Source organism: Zosterops lateralis (assembly GCF_965231275.1).
Source record: "Zosterops lateralis genome assembly, chromosome: 3".
Lineage (NCBI taxonomy): Eukaryota > Metazoa > Chordata > Aves > Passeriformes > Zosteropidae > Zosterops > Zosterops lateralis.
In genome coordinates, this window is record NC_139764.1 from 73,434,785 (window position 1) to 73,456,363 (window position 21,579).

A 21,579-nucleotide genomic window follows, 5' to 3' on the forward strand; every position below is an offset into this window, starting at 1 on the left:
AAAGGCATGCATGTATGTGAATAAACACATTTCAGGAATCAATGTAACAGCCATTTTTTAAAAATCTCAGGGATTTTTGAAAAATAGCTTAATTTTGTCAATAATTTTTTTGCCTGAAATCTGAAAAGCTAACAGTTTTGACCCCGAGAGTGTACAAAAAACCACCCAAGGTCATTTGACTTCCACTGAAAACCAAAAGAAAAAAAGCGACCCAGCCATGCATTTCCTTATATAATTAAGGGAGAAGCCTGGTCTTGATAACTGAATCTCTAAACAGGTATCAATATTCTTTATAGGATATAGGATTCTATAGAATGATGGTGCAGTCAAATTCACATACTTAGTCAAGGGCACAATAATGAGTAGACCATAGTGTGTTCTTTGCCTGCTGTTCAATATACTGCAGTACTCTGTCATGTAATTTAATCTGATACAGGTTGCAGCATTAAATAACACCAGAGACACAAAATATTGTTGGTTTGTTAACCCTAGAAACAATTAAAATCTTTAAAAAGTTGCCCTCTATCCATTTGGTTGTGGTGGTTTTTGTTTTTTTTTTTTCTGTCTAAGGGAAAAAGTACACAGGAGAGATAAAATTATCTTCCCAATCCCAAAGTGAGAGCACTTCTGTTTCTCCTGAACTACATAGTCCTACATGTATAATTCAGTGGAAGGGAATACCCTGAAGATGAAGACCCTGATTACATATTCTTTGATTATTATTGCAAAATATGCTACTTCTACACCAGGTGCAATAGTGGGTGACAAAACATTTGTTTTTGGCTTGGGCATAAGGAGAGTCCTCCTGACCAGGAGAGGGGGAAGGGAATTTAGGGTAGTCACTCAGACACAAAGACCAGACTCCCCTTATTCCGACATCAGCCTTTGCCATTGGGGACGGACCCCAAGGCATTCAGAGCTGTGTGTGGGGTCAGTTAACTCACACTTACCTTCTTCCTCTGAGAGATGTCAGTAGGTAATTCTAGACACCTGCTTATCCTCACCGGGAGTGCCACATGCCACTTCCCTGCTCCATGTGTGTGTAATTGCAAAGCCAGCAGGGGATATTGGATGATATTAGAAGCTATGGCACCATTAGTATGCGCTGCAGCTTCTCGTCATTAAATACCGATGTTCTCTCTATTGTCATCAGGAGGCAGGAAACTACAGGAGAAGAAACTGATTTTCCAGCTAGGAACAACAGGAGCAAACTGAAGTGGTTACAGCACAACTTTGAGGTACTTTGCTCATCCTGTACCAAAGAAAAAAAATGTTTTCTTTGCTGTCCAGTTTCCCTGCTGGATGTATACATTTTCTCAGGGATTACCTGTTGGGTCGGTTTTGTTTTCAGCCATGGATGACATGCTTTCTTGACATGCAACTCACTGGAGTTAGCCAAAACCCAGCTACTGCAAGTGCCTCTCATTAAAACTCCCCCACAAATGTGCATGAGCTTCTCTCAGCATCACTATTACTTTGTGTCTCTTTTAGAGGTGCAGGCATTTCTAAATGCAAACCAGGACATCTGGGCTCCTCCTAATGCATTGTATTCCTACTAACTTTGCTAAGCAGTTTAGCAAGTGGAGATGTCAGTAACTGGTCAGACGATAGATGCCCACTCTAGCTTAGATGTCTTGAGGCCAGCAGTAGTCACTGATTAGAGACTGGCACCTTCAGAAGGCAATTTATCTAATTTTCAGAAACCATTTTAGAGTGAGAGGAATTGCCCGCTGAAATTTAGTTTCTCTTTTTACTCTAAGAGGAAATCTAAGTTAGCTTAAACCATACATCTAATTTTTCAGACATAAACTTAGTGTGTGATGAGTCTTAGCTTGATAATTATTGTACATCCTTGAATTTTACATTTCATTTCCCTTATCTTGCCTGTTACATTTAGTGACCGGTCAGTTGCTAGCATTATCTTAAAACACAGAACATTTTAAACTAAACTATTAAAGTATCATATATCACTTGGTTTTACAGGACTTTCCTCTTAGTCATGGTAGCTTCATTTATAAAGGGAGTTTTTTCAACCAAAACAAAATAAAACAATGTATGATTCTCAGTGTCTCTCTGAAGACTGAACCTCAAAGTATGTTGTGAGTTAGAAAAATATGTGTAATGTTGTTGGCATAGAAAATCAAAATAAAACCTTTCTGAGAAGAGATACTTCTTAAGATTTAAAATTAATATTTTGCTATAGGCATGGTGAAAGATACCATTAAAATATTTTATACAAACCCATTCTCCTAAAATTTGCAGCATAATTTCGTAATTTTAAGAGGTTTAGGAGTGGTGTTATGTGATACATGCTCTCATCTTGTTCTAGAACCCAGTAGATTTAGCATAGAGAAGAGGTTTAAGTGTAAGTGAGTGACCTGTGCATCTCTGGGATACAGTTTGTTGGAGGCAGGACCTTGGAAGTGCCTTAGAATGAAAAGCTTACAAGGATGTTCTGGAAATTTGCATGATAAGTGTCCGTAAAGTCGCAGGGTGCAGTCCTAGTCTTATTTAAATCAGTGGGGTTACTGATTTAATAGACCTTTCTTTTGACTTTAGTGCTGCCACTCTTGTTCTTATTAAATCTGTTTTGTGGCCAAAATATTGAAATTTTTCAGGGACATTAATTGTCTCAGGAGATAATTAAATAAGAATGCAAATTTTATATCTTATTTAAACTGTGTTTTTACTACACGTAAATCAGAAAAGCAAGAAACAAAATGAAGGATATACTATAATATTTTGTGTGTGGGGAGAATTTATTAGTTATATCTCCAATGGTATGGTTAAATTCTGTTGCCTGAACTGTAAAATATTAAAGATCCAAGATAAAAAAGTGCTCCCATGCTTCAAATCTGACCAATTCTATTATGTGCACTATTGAAGGATGAAACTTTTCTCTAGGATCAAAATGCTGGCAAGGAATATTTATATTTTTTATAAAGCTTTTTTTCAAGGAAACAAGTATATACAGTGATACAAGCAGCCATAAAATGATTTTTTTTTTCATTTTATTTTGAAGTAGGTCAAATCTGGGTATATTATTCTTGTTGCAATGGTCATGTTAAGCTTTTCAATTAGGAAAGGATATGTCTATGAAGTTCTTCCAGTTTTTATTGATCCCTGTGTCATTTTTAGGGTGATGAATATTTGTGTCATATGCAACTGAGTTAAAGATGCATTTCTTTCCTGAAATTATCTGAAGGGAATGGCTTTGGCCATTTCAATGCCCATCCACTTTACCATCAGAGGACTTTACATTAAAGGAAGCTTCATGTATTTTTAATATCTGTTGCAATGCTGCCAAGCTTTAAACTCCACTGTAGACACAAGCCTGCTGTAAAACGTCTGATCTGCGTATTTCCAAGCCCTCAAAACACGATTCCAAGCCTGGATCTCTGGGAAATTATCCCAAGTGCTAGATACACTTTGAAGCAGTGGGAACCCTCTATTCCATCTTCTCAAGGTAATGAGTGTATAGTTTCAGCATCCCCAGATCCAGATACATGCATGACTTCACTGCCTGGTCTGGGGAACCAGAATGTACTTTGTAGAAAGAAAATAGGCAGGGCAGAATTGCTAGTTCCCTACAAGAATTACTTATCCAAAACAAATTTCTCATAAACAGCCTGCTCTGCTGCTGAGTGCTGAAAAATCACAGCCTCCTTGGTCTAATTTCTTTATAACTGTGATCTTAAGGATGATAAGCTGAGGCAACTTGGCTCTTTAATATATAAGCATGGGAGACTCCAACTTAAACATAGAGGCTGCTCTTTAAGGAAGGAATAAGAATTTCTCCTTATTTTTGTCAGGCCGACAGAAGGAGCATTTGCAGCTTTCTAGCTATCCGTGTCCTGTGGGAAGTTGCTGTGCTCTCTATTTTTGGCAGGTCATTATATGGATGAGCTACTGAGTTCATTTGCTCAAATTTACCATGCAGAGGATTTCAGAAACAGGGGTAATTTCAGTACTGATGACCACAGCATCTCTCCTACCTGGTTGTGTAGGTACTGACTGCCTAACAGTAAGAAGATCCATTCATTCCCAGATAGTAAACAAACACAAAGTATAGGTGACAGCGATGGTTGTGATCCAATCAGAGTTAGAAATGTGAGGGTTTGTGCAACTGAAACTGGATTTATCATGAGACAGGGATATATTCTTTTTCCTCAGCGTATCACAGTACATAATATTCTTGAGTAATTCTAGACTGTGCTACAAAAGAATGACTCTATAGAAAATGTTAATATTTGTTCAGAGTAATTCCTTTTTATCATGCTTCAAAAAGTAATAAAATTGCAGTCTTGGATCTGTTATATGAGGTTTCTGAACATGCCTGCAAGTAAAATTTAAAAAATAGCAAGAAATAAAAATACTAAGAAATCATGTAATCCTCATAGACCTTCCAAGACAGACTGAATGGATGGACTAAATCTTTTACCCTGTGGCCACCTGGTGCTGATCTATAAAAAAATGAGTAATTCTGCCTCATCTTGCAAGTACGAAGCTTTTTTTTTTTTTTTTTTTTTTTTTTTTTTTTTTTTTTTTTTAATTAGAGCATTTCTTTCCTTAGTTTCACATTGCTATGCTAGCAAAAGGAGATATCCAGAGGTGTCTCATTACTTCCCATTATCTCAGTCCCATTTAAGAGGAAAAATATGGCTACAAGGGCTTGTTGCTCCCTGTCTTTTGGAAAGATATTTGTATCCAGTACATTTTTCTTCCTGGTCTCCTTCCGTCTATAAGCAGAAGACATTTTTTTGCAAACATTCCAACAACAGGTCATGACCACCATGACCACTGAACAAAAATTAGAAAATTAATAAAATCCAGTCTCTGGCTCTTCCTCAATCTCCTACCATCAGATGAAAGACACAAATGCTTAGTTTCTCCATCCTTGATGCAATCCAGCACTCTGCTCAGGGTGAATGCCACAGTATTCAGTTTCATCAGTCATGCCTCTCCCACCCTCTCTTTTGCATCAGTATCTCTTTTTAAAGTGTACTCTTCCTACTGGATCTTCCCTGTGATGTCTCAGAAGAGTGCCCAGCCCATCTTGGCATCTCCCCAGTTCTGGTGGATCCTGTGCTGGTCCCTCAAGCATGAATCAACTCAACCTTTTGTTTTAGGGATCTTTTCTCTGTTCTCAGTGTTTTGCTGGATTCAGCAGCTGCTGCTAACCCAGCTGAGAAGACTTGTGACCTCTTTGCTTGGATTATGGTGGTCTAACCCAGAGTGCATTTGTGCCATACCTTCAAGGAGTTTCTCCTACCAGCGCAGTGCAGTGGACTGGACAGGACTGGCGTGCCAGGCTGCGTGTTGTTAACAGACCAGCAGAATAACTGGAATCTGTTGGAGGTGCAATTAAGCCTTTCTTCCAGTTTCCTTTCATGTGTGCCAGATTGGCCTAGCCTGCCATTTTATTGAGCCTGACAGCAGCTTTCATCCAAGCGACATTGATGAGAGTGCGTAGTTGCTCACACCATCAGCCTGCCAGCTCCAATGGACAATCTGAATAGCTGTGATCCTACATTAAAATGTCAGTATTAAGGGAGGAGAGTGCACCATTTTGTTGCACAGCTGTAAAACCACTTCAGCAAGGCTTTCAAGCTCATTATTGCACAAGCAAGGGGTTTCAAGCATGAGTGCTCGTTCCCTGTTCTCCACTTCACTCCATACCCTCCCCCTCCCCTTGTCAGCCTTGGTTCTATAAATATACTTTTTATTTTATTTTATTTAAATGGAATTCCCTGTTTCATCAAGGAGCAGCTCTCAGACTGAGGCAGCAGCAATGTTGCAGATGTAGCAACAACACAAACTTTACAAGTGTGGAGCAGGACAGTCTAAGCAAATGAGGGGCTGTCTGTCAGAGACAGATCTCATTTTCAGTAAATTCCATGCAGGCTGTCTTGCTCGTTTAGAAACAATACAGTACCCAAAAGGTTTTTGGTAAGTGGCTAAAGGTAATTCATTATTCAAACAAATAAATAACAACAAAAAAAGTGTAACATCTCACTGAAATACTTGCTTTCCCTCGGCTAGAGGACATATGTGCTCAGAAATTTGTCATAGTAAGGTCCCTTTATGCTTTCTTAAATGCACTGTGTACTTTCCAATATCTTTACACAGAAGGATATTTTGGAAGGGCAAGAGAAAATAATAAATGAATGTGAATGATGATTCACTAGAATTTGGGCAGGAAATAAAAAATTGTTCTGGTTTTATAGAATTTTTTTTTTTTTTGTGGAAGAAAAAGATTTACATGTTCTTCTCTCACTGAGCCACAGATTTTATCTGAAGCTTTTCCAAGTCTCCAAATATCCTCAAAATTCCTGTCAGGTGCTAAGAATTGAGCCTTTCCACATACCTCTCCTCTCCTCTCCTCTCCTCTCCTCTCCTCTCCTCTCCTCTCCTCTCCTCTCCTCTCCTCTCCTCTCCTCTCCTCTCCTCTCCTCTCCTCTCTCCTCGCACACTTAGTACTTCTTTAATACTCTTGGTGGGAAAAAAAGATTTTTACCATTCTTTCAGTGCAGAGGACTTTTACCTAGACATATATTTCATCTTGAAACTCTAGTGTTGTATAACGAAAGAGCTCCATGTCAATTTGCTGGCTTTGCTAGAAGTGCCTCAGGTGTTTTCACACTGTTGTGGGCCTATTTCTAGTTTTGATCAAAGCCCTTTTGGTGTCAGAAGACAGCAAAATCACTGGCTGATGTTCATCATACTTCATTGTAGAAGATCTGTGTATGTGCTGACCAGATTTTTCAGCTGCTGTCATTCTGCAATTTTGCCAGCTATTTTCAGAGAGCCCAAGTACCTGGCTGCTCTGCTAAACATTGGAACCGTTTCTACTCCCAAGGAAGTGTTCTACATCTTGTGCATTTTTTTTTCTGTTGTTCTCCTTGGGAATTCCTTGACCATTTGCTCTTACATCAGATATCAAATACATAGATGTTGAAATGGTGGAAACACACCTCTGTGTTTGGACCAACATGATTACCTAGAGAATTGTCAGAGGAATTTAAATAAAAGGGTCCAGTCATTGAAGGTAACATCATAAACAACATCAAAAGCTAAAATTTCTTCATCTTTCTAATACTGAAGAGGGTAGTGTTATTTACGCCAATATTTTTACTCTGCATTTGATTGCTGTTCATAAGACAATAATAAGTAAATAAATACTGAGTGCTGAGTTCTTTCTCTGCCTTGAAATAGGTTCTACTCTAATCAGCTCAAAATCTAAATCAGATTAATATGATTGTGTGATTTGAGTAAAAGTGCAAGTTACCCATTACTTTTAAAGCTCACTTTGCCTGAAGTCACCTGTAGGTGAGGGGGTGGAGCAGATTATGAAAATGGCCAAGTACTTCCCAATACTGAATCCAGTGTTAGAGGAAGTATTAGGTGTGGAATGGCTTGCTCTCTGGAAGTTCTTGTCCTCCTGCCTATGGACTCTGGACTCAGCAGTGACACCCATTATGTAACCTGTAGTTGTGATCAGATGAACTGAATCCATGGACAATTGTCAACTGGTTTCCTTAGCATGTAGTAGAAGTCTTTCAGATGATTTTTTTGTAGTCACTCAGAATATTTAAAAGTCCTGAATCAATAGATATATTTATTTCTAGATTTTACCCAACTTTCTCATTATTTTAAATTCGAAAACAAAAGAAGTTTCTACCTTCTGCATCTTGAATATGCAGGATTCAAGCATATGTATCACGGTGTTACATAGAGTTCTGAAAATCCTGTTAATGGTGCCTTAAAAAGGGCAACCTTTTTATAAAACTTTCTATTATTCAGATTTCTTCTTGTTACTTACCCTGAATCATGCTTTATTTACTACAGTTTAGGAGAGCTAGTACATGTGAGGCCACTCTCCACCTCCAATAATAGTGTGCATCTTCTCTGACTGATTTTCAGTTCATATTAGCATGCTAAAGCTGTCATTTGAACTTTCTTTCCTTTCCTGAGCTCTTTGAGTATTTCCAGAAGATCAGTTATTTATACCTGTTAGCACTTAAGATGGAATTTAAGTGGTTTGAACTTAAAAATTCTGCTCACAAAAGATTCTGTTTATGCAAAAATTAATCACTGAAGCACATCAGATATAATTTTAGGATTATGTGGGCAACTTTAAGAAGGGGTGGCAAACAGCCACATCTAATATTTATTTCCTGATGTATAAATTCCCAAGTTTTCTAGTCCATGAGGTTGTTTACTTAAGACCAGCATTTATCTGGGTAGCTGCCAAGGAAAAGGCTAGAGGAGGTCAGTGCTTCTTTTCCTGTATGTATACCTGCTCTTTTATGCTTTCCCTTATGTACTGTTTAAATGAACCATGACCTGTAGGCACAAAATTCTGCAGTATTTAGAGAACTTGTTTGTTCATTTTTACAGAAAGCTTTCTATCTGTGCTGTGGAAAGGCAGTAAAGGAAAATAAAAGAACCCAACATAATAAAACACACAGCCACTCTCAAATAAAGATCTTCTTTCCTCTGGGTTCAATTTTCCTGATATCTTAAATGTCTCTTATGCTTGTGAAGATTTGTTTTACTGTTTCATACGTCCCACCTGTGATGCATCACTGAGCACCAGACACACACAAGGGAACAAGCTAAAATGTATTTTCCTGCTTGGAATTTTCCTTTTCTACAGTAGATGTGGAGAGACCCCACCCAGAACACTGTCTCATTTGCATCATGTCTCTAATCATCCTTTTGTCCCTCAGAAAGCACTCCTGCTGAGAGCTAAGGGAGAAATCCTTCAATTCCATCATTTTGGTATCTTGCTTTACCATCTTCATTTCCATTTTTTGTTTGATAAATTAAATAGATAAAAGCCAACGTCTCCTGCTTGGAGATGGCTAATCTTGCAAAATGTTTATTCATTAGGATTTGCAGTTTGTCTTCCCATTTTGGGCATTTGGCACTAGTTTGAGAAGCTTGCAAAAAAATCAGATAGCTTCTTTGTTTAGAGTGGAAGAATAATCCAGCTCTAATGGGTCACAGAGGACCCAGTATCCACTTCAGAGGAAGAAAATTATGAGTAGGTGAGGACGTTTTACATCTCTCTCTCTAGTTTGTGGGAAGTGCTCTGTTTCTAAATGACCCTTATTTCCCATCAGGGCTTGCTGGAGCTAAGGCCAAAGATATGGCTGCATTATGAACTACATTTAACAGCTTTCACTGCTCTCCTGGTTCTCGTCATGAGACTGGTGAGAAAATACAAGAAAGCAGCATGCTTCTGTCACAAAGCAGAGGCAGGTGCCCTGGAATCCTGACTACTCTTGCCCTCTGATACTAGGACTCTAAAATGGGAATCCAAACCAAGCATAACCTGCTTTGCAAACAACACTTCTCTCTGAGTTCTCTGTTCTGAAAGAGTTGATTTGATGCCTCAAAGGGGACAGCTTTTGTTCAGGATTGTTCTCTTCAGAAGTTGCCACATGCTGGAGAAGACATTTTCAGAGTCGTTAGCTTTGCCCTGCTACTGACTTCCTGAAGCCTCAACTTAATTTTCTCCTTTGCTTTGAGGAACATCCTGTTTAAAATCCATGGCCCTAAAGAAAAATAGCTCATAAAATCAGGACCTTTGTAGTACATAGTGCATGCTAAATCATTTTAAAAACACTTGCACTATTTCTAGGCATGAGTTTCTGCACATGAGAGGCTCATATATATTTAAAAAGAAAATTAATTATGATGTACAGAAGTAGGCTCATCATCATAAGGTGATGACTGTTTTCTTTAAAAGGTGGTATTTAGTTTTACTTAAGGGAGACACAGACTTCAACCTTCCTTCTCTCAGTGATATTTGGCAGTGTTGCCATCAGCAGTCACCCTATCATGCTGGCCTTTCATGGAATCAGTGAGATTGGAAAAGATCCCAGAGACCATGCAATAGTTACCCTAGCACTGACAAGTTCCTTCTGATGCTTAAACACTCAACCTTACTGCCACCATCATTAAACTCCAGAGAGTTAAGACAGTCAAGACAGTCTCTAACATACAGGACTACCCTACTGCCTCTGCCTCCTTGCCTATCCCTTCTGAAGAATTTATAGCCATCCATTGTAGCACTTCAGTTTTGTGACTTGTCTCACCAAGTGTCTGTGATGGCAACTACGTCCCAGTTTTCCTGCTGCAGCATAGCTTCTGCTTCCTCCTTTTTGTTGCTCATGCTGTGTGCATTAGTGTAGATGCACTTCAGTTGCATCTACACTAATGCATCTACACTAACAATCCTGCTCCCTTTTCAGGGAGAGAAGCTCTAATCCCTGCATGACTATTCTCTGGTGCTTTGGTGCTTTACTGCACATCAATAACCCTTGTATCCTTGCTGCCACAGGGATCTTCATCCCCTGCCTCTACTGACTTTGCTGCTGTGTCCCTTACCCTTCCCTTGTAAGGGAATCGCCAGGGGAAAAAGGCGATGCACTCTTTTATCAGCAGCATTGGGAAAACCAGTTACCGGCCACATACCCTCTAGGACATAGCTTACTTTCAATCTTATTTTAATGTCACTTTTCATAGTCTGCCTCAAAACACCATATAGCCTTTCATTATCCAATACAAATGTAGCAAGGATTCAGTCTTCATTCTGAACATTTACTTTAACTGAACAAAACTGAATAAATGAAAAGTTATGGAAAAAAAGTATCTTTAGTAGCAAAGTTACTCAAAATCACTGTTTTCTTAAGAAAATTTGGAGGGAGAACCCATTGAATTCCAATTACTCAGATTGCCTGCTGATGCAAACTCCTGCTGAGTGGCTGATGTTGCAACACCCACCTGACCTGACCTTACTGAATTTTAAGAAAGATTTTGTACGCAATCTTGAAAGAAACCTTCTCCAATAGTAGAATGAAATATTAGACTTCATTAAGACAAAAGTAACTGGTCTGCCCTTTTCAATGTGAATGCTCTAAGGCAATGCTGTGATTCAATAAGAACACCAAGATTTATAATTTGTGATGTGATAAGTTTTAATAGAGAAAACATCAGAAACATACACCCTGATTTTTTTATCTGGCTGATACTAGACTTTTTCCAATTAAGTCCATAGAAGGGTTGTGTAAATGTTAAGGTCTACCAAAGTTTGCAAATTGAGCTCCAGCTTATGTCTGACCAAAATATCTGGAACAAAGATATACTTAAATTTTAGGTAGGAAGTTCTGAGAGAACTTCTGAAAATACATATGTACCGAAAGAATGAGGAAGGATGGGCTTTTCTGAAGATACTGAGAGATCAGTCTTGTCAATTCCACTTAACGTGTAGGAAACCAACACAGTGCTTTCCTCAGTTTTGAAATGCAAGCTTCCAACCCCTCATGGAGGAAGGATTTCATAGGGCAAGGTGCTCCTATGAGAAATGGAGGCAGTGATGGCAGTGCGCAGATGTGGCTTGCTGAGAACATGAGGGGGCTGGCGTGGGGATTTTAAGCAGGAAGCGAGAAAGGCACCAGCAGCTGATGTGAGGTCCTAGTAAAGCTGAAGGGAAAGTAGGATCCTGACTTCCACCTCCAGTGATGCATAGCTAGAGTTGCAGACCTTGTGCCTTGAAATAAGTAGAGGTTTAACATTAAACCATCATGGATAAAACACTGACACTGCCAGGACTACTCTTCCTCAGAAAAAAATTCTAAACCAGAACTTTCTCAGTCTGGCTTACAAGGAGAGAGAGCGACACCTAGCATAGTCATGGCCTGGTGTTTGAGGCATTTTTGTGGACCTTAAGTTCATATACCGTGAAGTGGGGGGATCTAGTACCTAGTTTTCTCTTCTAATGAACATATTAACTACTGAACTATAACATAAGAGAGATCTAGAACCGTTTTTATGCTAAACCACAACTAAACTTTCCAGTTCCAGAAGGGATAATATAGGTGACTCAGTGCCAAAAGCTAAATTTCTTCCTTCAAGGTAGGTTCCTAATTCCTATCCTACAGGAACAGAATGTTTCTGAGTACACTTTCCTCTAACCACAGGTGTCCTGGCTGAAAGAAGGATGATAGACATCTCAGGAGATTTCCACAGATTGGAAGAATATACTGTGTTTTAGCACTGAAGACTTCGAGAACACTGGAATGTGGGCAGTCCAGATTGTTATCTGTGATTTAAGTGGAACTTTGGTTCTTAAATCACAACTGACATTGAGTGCCAAGGGATGCTACCATGCCTCTACATTTTGAGCAAGGAAGCTACGAATCTCATAGAATTGTCAGACTTAAGGAATGGATTTTTAAAGTAAAGGGATAAATTTTGCAGAAGTCATGATAAACATTACAACATAATGTGATAGACTCCATATATTAGAGAAATACACATTTTTTCACCCCAAATTCTAGACATGCTAGTAGTTTTTTTTATCTGCTAAAGTGAGAATTCAGTTTACAGAAGACCTGAAATATTTAATCTTAGTGGGACCATTTGTAATTTTAACTACTAACACAGCTAAAGCAAGAAGGAATCCCTCATTAGAGGGAGAACAATATTCTGCAATAGCTTCTGTTCTCTTTCCTAATAGCACTGTATTAGTATTCATGGGAAAGTAGTTAATATTCTATGAAACAAAATTATAAAATGTTAGTAACTGAAAAATAAATACTTTTCAGTTCTGAAAAAAAGAAAAAAAAAAGACCCAAACTTAGTTCTGAGGGAAAACTGAATATCCTGGAAATCCAGTTCACATTTTCATCTTGCAGCCCTAGGAGCCTCCCATAGTAATTTATTGCAACTCTTTCTATGCAGTATCTGATGAAACTGTAGAATATTTTGTGAAAGTATGATAACAGGTCACTGCTGAGCATGCAGGTGAGGAGGTACAAATAATTAGACTCCCAAACTCAGCAGTGCGTCGCTTACTGAGACTAAAACTTTCTGCTATCTGGACCACCAGAATCTAAATGAGCAGATAGCAGCCATTTTGCAATGACTAACTGGTGGAATTTTCTGTCCTCCAGGAAGAATTCACCGCTGAGTGCTAAATGCTATATTAGCTTTATAGCTATCATTGTTTTATAAACAGCTGTTGGAATTAGCTTGTGTAAAGGACTGGAGAAGACTGTTTCCAGCCTCTTTGACAGGTTGCTGAGAACTTGGTGGCTTTCCAACAGATATACCACATTTTCTTAGACCTGAATAAGAAAACAAGGATTGGTATGAGTTTTGGAACAAAATGCCTATTGGGACCTCAACAAGAACCCAGTATTACCAGAATAGTTTTGTCTGTAGGAATCTGAAGACATGCTCAATTACCAAAAGCTCAACGTCTTTTGTTAAACAGAACTATGTGTGGTGTGAGGTAAAAGCAAATTCAGCAAGCTTGCTTTATTTTCATATTAATTTAATCAAAAGCAAAAGTAAGATCCCTTTTGCCCTTACTGAACACAGCAAGATCCCTTATCTCACTGAGCTAAGAGATTTTTGTTATTTATTACCAGGCATTTTGAAAGTGAAAGATATTTTTGTGTTGTGGCATACTGTATATTATTTGAATTAAGAGTAGTCCAGCTTTTCAAGAGGAAGGAAATGTGTGACAACCACAGGAAGACTACACAGAGGAAAGTAACTCTGCAGAGTTATCTTCACAGATGTGGTTTAGATTATTTTATAGAGGAGTCAAAGGTAGGCTATTGTTTTTTCTGAAACCAGCAAATCAGAATGTGCATGCCCTGGGTAAAATTTGACGCTCAGGATTAAGTCTGCCATTGCAAAGAGAAGATCAATGCTATCATGCACAGCCATGTGTATATGTATGTTTAAGAATGATTATACATATATAGAAGATGATGTGTACTTTATTGCCCTTCTAAATGCTCTCCCAGAAGCTTTTCTCAACACTGTCAAACATTAAAGACTTTTGTTTAAATGTGTGGAATTTACTTTGTATTGCCTTGGAAAGGAATACATCTTTCACTACCACAACCTTCTGTAACCCTCCTGCCCTCTTCACTCCCACACCCCCACACAAAGACACTCCTTAATTGTATTACTGTTAGGCTGACCTCCAACCCCTACTAAAATGAGGACAAGGCTAGTTTTGTGTTTCATGGGATAACAATTTATGAGCAATTAAAAATGAAGAGACACAAAGCATTCATCACAGTCTCAGCTAGACAGGCAGCTGAGGTCAAAGGTCCTAGCAATGAAGTGTGCACAATATATTTTTATTTCTGTTTTCACTAAGAAGGAAACGGGTTAGCTAAAAATTATGACATGCAGCCTCTGGTTCAAAATAGGTGCACTTAATCTTTCAGGACAGTCCATGCTTGGGCAGATAGGTTATGACAGCACACACACACACACACAGGCACACTTCCAGTATCTCAAAACATATTCAGAACATATTATGGGCAAATTCAAACACACAGTTGCTTAAAATGTGAATCACTGAGTACCCTGAATGTTAATCCAGTTTACAGTTTAACAGTTACACACAGTTTTTGTGTGAAAAATACCTTTTCCTTTGATCCTCAAAAATAAAATAGGGTAGGATTTGATCCCTTTTGTCTATATTTCAGGCTGCCTGTGGGAGCTCAAGGAAACTTCATGTGTTAACATTCCCAAAACTACAGTAGATAATTTACATAAATATGGAAATTAAGGTTTCCATGTTAGTATTGGTATCATGGTATTTCTGTATGTCCACAACCACAGTAATGTCCTGTGGAGACATTTTGTTTTGTTTTATTTATTTTTTTTTTTTTTAAGATAGACAATGGAGTTCCAAACCTGTCACTGATTGCTGATTTAGGGTCTGTGTCTCAGTCTGGCACAAGCAAAAGTATTGGTGAATCATCTATTACATTATGCCATAAATCTGGCCCAGTGTGATTTGCAATGTGTCATATTTCCAGCCTGGATCCAAGCTAAAAGCTGAGAGTGAACATTTCTGAATTGTCATCCCAAAAGGGCTCGATATGCTTGTTTTATCAAAGCACCTGAATGGCAGTGCCAACAAGAACAAAGTGAAGCACTGTCTAATGGGTTCAATTTTGCTAGAGCTGTGAATGAACATGGGCCTATATATATATACATGTACAGTTCTTGTGGGATTATGATATTTGAAAGTTCACTTACACAAATAGGGACATTTCTAGTCTTCTGGAGTAATTTTCTATTAGAAGAGAAAATGTAAGTTAAAAATGTATTTCATTTCCATCAGAATCACACCACTTTACAGGTGGATAAATAATGTAAACTACCAAAGGAGGGCTAGGATCTTTGTGCTTTATTTTTGTTGACTGAAATTACACTAGTTTACTCAATGAGGAATACTTTTGAGTAAAAAAAAGTGATTTATGTGAAGCATGACATTTTCTGAATTAAGCCAAATGATAAAATGAAAAAAAAAGAGTTGGTAGTGATTTGACTGTAGAATACGATGCATTTGTTAAATGAGAGGTTTCTTTCACTAGGAATGAAAGCTAGTAAATAGTTCTCCAAGAAAACAGAGGAAAGTTAAAAAGTCAATTATACTTTTAGTCACTGTTGGTGACTAGAATAAAAAAGAAAGCTTAATAAGAAAGCAAGATGAAAGACTTAGTGGATTGTGTCAGAAGGATCTATTTCATTTGTGCCATGTTGAGAGCATTCTTCAGCAAAAGAGAAGATTCCGTCAAGGACTAGTCAGAACACAACCATGGCGATAAAAAGATGTTTTAAACATAATGAGTACCTATCATGCAAATATAATCTAATCAGGTTAAGTGCTATCCTGTATGCTAGGCCTAAACTAAACAAGGACATACACACTAAAAGCTGATAGAAGCTGCTCTTATGTTTCTCATGATAGTCAGTTAACACATTAGCTATGTTTGGGACTCATACTGCAACAGAACAGTGGCTCCCCTTAAACATCTCCAAGTCACTCACACTGACAGTGGTGAAAATCAAGTAGGACTCTTTGGGAGAGAATTAAATATCAATTTTTGGGTTTTTTTAATATGAAAGGGCAATAATGCCTATACTTGGTTCCTTCTATCTGAATAGGAGTAGTGCATGAGGAGATAGTAGTCTTTCAGGACTTATAAAAAGCTGTACCAGGCAGACGGGTTATGTGAGATAAAATATGGAAATTATTGTAAGAATATTGATTTATCTATATAATATAAATAGATACAATTTATATAAGAGTATGTCTATATAGCATAAGAATCACTGCTGTTTAAATGTGCAGTGGAAATGAAATTTTTACTTTCATCTTGAGTGGTGGAAACATCAACAAAGCATACAGTCTTTTTCTGAGAAATCACAAACCTGATTTTAATGATAATCTCAAATTATGAATTAAAGAATACTTTTTTGGGGGTGGTAAATTCCATAAGAATTTAAAAATGAAAGATCAGTTTTAATAAAATATTTTTACTCCAGTAGTATTATCAGATGTCTGTGGAATAACAGAACAGTGAAAGAAATGAGAATACAGCCAGGCCTTCATGAATCCTTAAGATTACACAAAAAGCCCTTTCCTACAGCATGTCTCTGTTTTATCATTCTTTTGTGGACAGTCTGTTTTTTGTGCTGAGGACTGTGTTGTGAATTTGTGTGCACCTGGCAGATATCCCCCATCCAGCATGGTGCCTGAATGGCTCAGGCAGCTGAGACATGACCTTTCCAAAGGATAGTAGGGATACCTTTCCATCATAGGTATTTCAACTCCTGACCAGAAGAATTTCTGGGACTTAGAATGCAAAATGGGAATTAGGATGTTTGGGATTAGATTGTATTGGATGCTTGTGGAGCTCTGTTGTGGTTGTGTCCTGTTCTCTTGTCACCTTCATAATTGCCTTCTTTAGTTCGGTGAGGTTATGTTAAGGTTAAAGTCCAGAGTCTGCATGTTTCATCTTCTTTTCTAGGCATGGAGTAAAGATCCGTCATATCCTCTGCTCTTCTATTTATGAACATTCTCATGTGTTATTCAATTATTGAATGGGGGGGAATAATTTGTTGTTATACTGGCGTGGTGTCCAGACCTTTATCATTCCCCAGTGATAGTCTGAGAAAAGGTTGCAGATTCTTTCTTCCTGCGCAGCAAAAGTCACCTTTGGTGTCTTACCAGATTGCAAATTTCAGTCGTTTTTTTATAAAATCTGTTACATGCATTGCCTTTCATAGGTTTATTTCCTGTTCTTTTGGAATTAGAACAGCCTAACTACAAGGAGAGCTTGGGATGGGAGCTGATTTGATCAGCTTGGTGACGGAGGTCCCTCTTCCAATGGACTTTAAGTTACTAGATGAGGAGCAGAGCAGTGTGGTGGTGAGATGTCTGTGATGGGTTGTACTGCCTTGACTGGATTCAAAGGCAGTCTGTCCACAGATGGGCTCAGTTTGATGCTGTTTCTTTTTTGGTGATGGTGCAAAATTGATCTGCACCTGGCAAATACTAACAAAGAAATAGGCACCTTGATTGCTACAAGTTAGCAAAAAAATATTTCTTTTCAGGATCACTAATAATAAGGAAGTATTTTCAGGTTGTATGTGTGTGGTTGGATTTCTACCCCCAGGTACTTATTCTTTTTGTGGCCATCTACCTGGTCAAATATTCTTCTAATGTCCACATCCTGCTTCTCTTTGGGATCAAAGTCAGCAAAGGGAGTATTTTCCTGAAGATCACTGCAGCTAGATTTGGCACCTTGTTCTGCTGAGGAGTGACTGTGAAGGATGGAGGGAGGAGGGACTAGGAGAAGGCGGGGGCGCATTCTGCCGTTCTCCTGGACAAAACAGGGACACACAAATGCCCCTGTGGAGACATCTGATATCCTCTGGAGAGAGACCTCTGGGAAACCTTTGATGTGATTATTTATACTGAGATCATCAGGACAGTGTCGGAGAGTATCAAGAGGTCACAGGATATTAGTTAAAGCATCACCACATTTTTGGGGGATTAATTCCGACATTATGCTTTCTAATGTGGAACACTTCTTATTTAATTGAGTTAATAAATTCAATCAAATGTTAACATTTGGTCTGCAAAATAAGGAATCAAGTCTCAAAAGCATCTTGATAAATGACTAGAATTTTAAATAGGTGGCTTCATAAGTTATAGATGCATATATTTACAAACACATCCACATACACAGTGGTATGAATGTGCCCTTTACAAAATGAAATGCAGCACACCTGAAGCCTGAATTATCTCTTTGGTGGACCTTGGAGATATGCTTTTGGAAAATGGTGGATGACAACTATTTGGGCAGCTTATGTACTTGTCATAAGGCTTGGCTACATCTGTTTCACCTTGGACTTGGCTCAAGCCACTTGGCACTTTTGCAAGGTCTGGACACAACACCCCTGACCCATTTTTCTTCAAACAAGAGCCTTTCGATGTAATCTAAGGCTACATATTTTGTTGGTAGTGTTAGAGTTTACACTGTGAAGAACTGTGAAGTCAGGAATATTAAAATGTTTGTAGATTTGACAAGCACAGAGAGCTGAGTGTAAAACAGAAAATAACATCCAAACCCTGCAAAACAGCACACTCTTCCACTAACTCTCCTTTTATATGTAAAAGTTTTGTTCTGCACCTCCTTTTTGACTGCTTGACTGCTGGACCAGTACTGCAGTAGCAGCATCCACAAGGCTGAGATCTGAAACAGAACACAGACAAGAGAGGAAACAGACTTGAGAGGAATGGGATCTTCAGCAGGAGCTGAGAATGTTTGGATATCAGCTGGCTAGTTTTAAAAAATCTTGCCCTAAATATTTACAAAAACTATGGAACATTTCACGCCTCTCTTCTGTCCCTCTTTGTGGTCTTGATGAAAAGCATCACAAGAAGAAGTGCCCTGGTCCTGACTGGTTTCCAAGTCTCATTAAGTACAATGGATTTGCAAGTGCTTCCGTACATACCGGCTGCACTACATCATCCCTTGCATTCCTGGGGCTGAAAGCTGCAGAAGGCAACCAACGGGGAGGGGATAAAGAGTACACTTTTTGAGACTCTCTTTTCCCAGCTTCTATTCTTTGCTCCAACCAAAGGAATGAAATTACAAAGCCATTACCTCATTTCTGAAGAGTTTGGAAGGCAGCTTGCTGCTCTGTTTTGAACTTGGGAGGTTTTTCAGTTGCATGGAGAAGTGGAAATTTTGTAACTGATTTTTGTTTGTTTGTTTGTTTTATAAGAGTCACATTTCACCACAAAATGAACATGAAATGGTAGTGAGTTGGAAGTTGAAATGCAAGAGTTTGCAGGGGCTTGTTTCCCAGAATTTGATTACAGGCATATGTCTCCCCTGAGGCTTGTAAGATTTAAGTAATTAATTTTTTCTAGGATTTAGCTTGTGCTTTCTCTTTTTTTTGCATTCCCCACCTTTTTTTTTTTTTTTTTTTTTTTTTTTTTTTTGAATACAACCTGATTTTCAGTAAGGACAATATCATCTTTGGGATTTTGTGAGGCTTTCTCATAAATCCTCTGTTTTAATTTGTTTTCTTCAGATGGCTCAGTACAAAATGTACTAAAAAAATCAATGCTAAGAGCAGGGTCATATGGAAAAGCATTAATTGTTCAAGTGAAAAAAAAGTTTCCCACACACATAGTTACAAATGGAGTATTTTGCACATTATCAAATTAATTTAGTCTTTGTAAGGAAAAAAAGTTCCCTGAATGGGGAACCTCAGAATATCAGGTAAATGTCAATACATGTCATAAAATCTTAATTAAATCAACAGACATTCTTCAATCAATCACCATCAGAACTGGTGCTTGGAAATGGTCTAGGCTTTGTATCCATTTTATACAGGATACTCCTTTTGTGGTTATCCAGACTTAGTAATCATATGTGGTCTGCTGACTGGTACCACAGCAAAGAAAATCATCTTGCAATGCAAGCCAAAATGAATAACTTCATCAATTGTGTACTCTTTTTTTGACTGAGAGTGAATGGCAACCCTGCCCTGACTTCCACAGTGTGTTGCGTTTGCAGAAGCTCTTGTGCCTTTGTACATGTGTAGTTTTGGGTGCTGCTGACCTGGCCCAGTGTCAGACCTTTATCCTTACTTTTGATGCTTTGCAAGCATGTTGGCTGGACTTACACATTTTCACAGCCTCTTCCCTGTGTGGCTCCCATAGCTCAGTGTTTGTGATTTTATTTGGAGCATGGCTCCCTGTTCTGGTCCATCCTTCTCTCTCTATGCACTGCAAGATGCAATGTCATGATCCTTGGCCCTCAGCAGAAAACTATGTCTTTATGACTAGATACCAAAAATATTTACAGAGCCTACTGAAATCTCCTGATGCGCTGTTACATTGCATCTGCCCCTTTTCACTTTTTATACCAGCTAATTAAATTTATTCTTTATTGCATCTATATCATGCAATAAATTAAATGTTGTGTGACATGTACTTAATGCTTTGCTTCCTCATAGCAATATGGTATAGTTTTCCAAGCACTATATAATTGCATGTGTGAAATCCAGAATTATGTACCTTTTTTACTAAGGATGAGAGTCTACTGAGGCAGAAGGCCTTATGCAATGTCTGTGTATCAGTCTTCAAATCAGCTTATTGATAAGACTTTACCATTGTAGAAGTCTTAAGCTGAGTCACTAAAATGAAATACTTTCATACTTCTACCTATCCAGAGGTACAACAATGAATTGTACTGAAGACATTAATATCTAAATGCTTTTCATAGATAAAGAGATGTATTATAGGAATGTAGAAGAGGAAATCACATTTTTTCAAAAGAGTAGTGTACTAATTACAAATGTCAGAAGGATAGAGGAGAGAGAAAAATATTTGCGAAAACATTTTTTAATGGAAAATCAATGACTGAAAGTCTAAAACATAAGAAATCTGAAATAATACCTACTTTTCCTTCAGTTTTTACAAAAATTCAGTTTTCCATGATGTAAACTGTTGTAAAGCTCATGACCTGCCATCACAAGGAAATGTTCCTTTAGCTTTGGTACCAAATCCAGGGGCATGTTTCCTTCAATGAATGACATTAGCCACCCCTAAAAAGTGAGAGTATAATTCTTGCTGTCTGCAATAAAAATAGCACCATCTCTTAGTGAGTTTTGTCAAACCTTCGGTGCAACTTTCTTCTCACAGAGGCCTTGATCCATCAAGGAAATTCAGAATGTGATCAGTTCAGGAGCAGAAAGTAATCTAATATAAATGAAATTGCTCTCATATTTTTTAAAGTTCAAAGATGGGCTAAAGTGGCACTGGAGCAAAAAAACCCTTCATTTGGAAACCTATGGTACAAACTATAAAACCAAACTATAGTATCTCTTGTAAAAATTGAGTGTATTTAAAAGTAGCAAAATTGTTTCTTAATATATGCATTTGAGCTGAGTTTATGTCTAGCTTGCAATGCTGACTCCTTGAAGATGGATAGCAGCTAGATAGACTGCTTCCTATATCATGGTGTTGAGCTGTCCTCTGTTAATGCCTACTGCAAAAGTATCTTATGCAAGAAGATAGCACAATATCTGAATGGCACCTTCATATACACAGTGCACACCAATACATAGGCCATTAATAACATAAGAACCCCTCAGTACTTTATCTTCACTGTTTTGGAAAAAGGCCTTTGCTAAAAACCTTGTAAAAAATGCTAACAAAGACAT